Source organism: Natrix helvetica, assembly GCF_964273705.1.
Source record: "Natrix helvetica genome assembly, chromosome: Z".
Taxonomy (NCBI): Eukaryota; Metazoa; Chordata; class Lepidosauria; order Squamata; family Natricidae; genus Natrix; species Natrix helvetica.
In genome coordinates, this window is record NC_138554.1 from 8,502,593 (window position 1) to 8,505,332 (window position 2,740).

At 42.8% G+C, this 2,740-nt stretch overlaps 1 gene segment (V, D, J or C); it reads right to left on the minus strand.

Annotated features, from left to right (window-relative positions):
- Positions 1-246: 246 nt before the first annotated feature.
- LOC309401257 (T cell receptor alpha variable 36/delta variable 7-like) lies at positions 247-2,321 on the minus strand. The segment is given in 2 exons: positions 2,270-2,321; positions 247-605 (listed from the first exon to the last, which is right to left on the minus strand).
- Positions 2,322-2,740: the final 419 nt, after the last annotated feature.

Genomic DNA, 2,740 nt, shown 5'->3' on the forward strand with positions numbered 1-2,740 from the left:
GAAGGAAGGAAGGAAGGAAGGAAGGAAGGAAGGAAGGAAGGAAGGAAGGAAGGAAGGACAGAACTGCTTGGCCTTACATAGTTTTTGCTAGTGGTGGGAATGTCCATCTGTTATGTTTCTTCTGTCTTACAATACTCTGAAATATTTCCATTCACTTTCTCCTTGATACCAATGCAGGTTGTACCCACATGTAGCTTATTTTGGGTCAGCTGGTCCATCTCTGCATCCCAATTCCCCAACTGAGGTTCATTTCCCTTTCACAGAACGGCTCAGCCTCAGAGTGTTTTTGTACGTGAAGCAGGTGCTTCTGCATTGATGTGGATCTTGGGCCCCGCAGAAGTAGACTGCAGCATCTTTCAACTGCACTCTTGTGATGTTCAAATGACTCTCCTTTGCCTCCTTGTCAAAAGAAGCAGTGAAGTGTCCTCGTGTCTCCAATCCTTGCGATGTCACCGTTAGGAGATACGTAGGTTCTCCTGCAAATTCCTGGTACCAATGCATGCTATAGACAGTACTGGAGGTGTACTGACAGGCAATGGTCGTATCCTCTCCTTCTTTGATGACTTCTATGGGCTTCTGATCCACTCGGTCCTGGCCTTGGACACCTGGAAGGGAGAGACATGGGGATCATTCAGTTGATTGCCATTAACCTTTCAACCATTCCTCTGTCTTGGCTGTTCTGCTCCAATTTCCAGATGAACATCTGTAGAGATTCTCAGTCACTCAGGTCATGGTTGTCCCCAAGGTGCTTTTTCAGGAGGCAATGGGACTTTCTTGTTTTGTCTTTGAAGAAGAATTTGGGATGAAGACCCTTTGAATAGGGTGAGTAAGAATGGATTTCCAGAGGAAGAAGATTGTAGGCTACGGGAACCCTTTGCACTACTCAGGTGACCCTGAGGACAGAGGTAAACCTCCAAAGGCTTCAAGGACCCTCCAAAAGGATGCAAATAACCAGCTGTGTGCAAGGAATGTAAATCCTTTAAATCCCCCCACTATCCAGTTAGAGCTGAAGAAGCTTCTTGGATGAGAAGCAAAACATCTCTCCCAAAATATGAAGAAAGTTCAGTTGCCTCTGGAAAATGCACCTTTGGGACAATATGCGGATGACTTACAAAGGAATCCACATGGGGAGGACAAGCTTGAGCTGGAAAATAAGCAGAACTTTGTCATCCAGGTCTTGGTTATCCCAAAGGGGGTTTTCCATAAGGCAACTGGATTTTGTTTTTATCTGTTTGCTTTTCCTTTAAAGTGTTTTGCTCCTCATCAGTCGGTGAGAACTGAAGAAGCTTCTTGGATGAGAAAGGAATGTTTTCAAGGGGGAAAAACGAGGAAACTTCAGTTGCCTTTTGGAAAAAGACCTTTGGGACAAATAGATCTTTGTTGTTATGAGGCTGTGGCTCAAGATCTTCTCCTGATCTTTCTTCAAAGAAGAAGAAAGAGAGCTCAATGTCTTTTTCCTGGTTGTCTTCCACTTTGGTGACAACCAGCAGGTGTCTTTGTAGCACTGTGCTCCAATCCACAGAAATAGACAGCTGAATCCTTCAGTTGGGTGTTCTTCAGATACAAAGAGGTGGTCTTCTTCTTTGTGTCCAGAGTCATTTCAAAATTATCTTCTGCTGTGGTCCCTGATGAAACCAGTAATGTCATGAATTCTGGCGGGCCTCCTGGATATTGCTTGTACCACTGAAGAGTATATTCCGTTTCCTGATAGGAACAGTTCAGGAGGATAGAATCTCCTTCCTTAATTGAAAGAAATTGGTGACCCTGGGTTACAGTAGCTTGACCTGATACAACTGGAAGGAAATGGAAACATCAGGGAAAATGATGGGGGAGGAAGGAAAGAAGGAAGGAAGGAAGGAAGGAAGGAAGGAAGGAAGGAAAAAGAAAGAAAGAAAGAAAGAAAGAAAGAAAGAAAGAAAGAAAGAAAGAAAGAAAGAAAGAAAGAAAGAAACCAACCAACCAACCAACCAACCAACCAACCAACCAACCAACCAACCAACCAACCAACCAACAAGGTTATTTAACTGATGCTTTAGAATTTCCAATGCAGAAATTATTATTCCATGTTTGCCATCCTATTTTACTTTATAAGATATTTAAATTAATTTTCCTGCTGATGGTTTTGCTTATTTTCTTTTTAATGGCTTTGGAAAGATTCAGTTTAAAAACCACCTTGGGGAGGCCTTGTTTCCCACCTTCCACCAAAATAAGAACAATAGGCTAAAAATTATTTCCCCCAATAAATGAATGAATCGATAGAAAAAGATACCTGTGGAGACGGCCAACAGCAAGGCAACAATCCTGCTCCCCAGATCTCCCATCCTTCTTCCTCTCTCTGCAACAGACAGTCTTGTGGGTGATTTCGTGCTCAGACTTTCTGGGGATCGAAGATCTGCTCAGCTCTGCTTTGACTCATCTAGATCAAAGGAGGAAAATACCACAAACCCATAAGAAAGAAGCTTTGTCTTAACGTGCACACGCTTGGGCAAACAAAATAGATCAAGTTGTGCTATCTCCTAGTTTGAAAAATTCATAAAGCAGGATGTGTATTCCTGTCGTGAAAGGGAATGGAGATAATTATCCAACAGGAAATGCAGAAACTTCTGAGTTGACGCCTCCAATGGGAATCTCTGCAGAGTGTTTTCTCTTGGACTTATTGACCTTTCCCAACAAAAGCCTCTTCTGAAGGAAGGGATCCTTGGTTCTTTGGATTCCGCTTTCTTCAAGAACTTGGAATTTA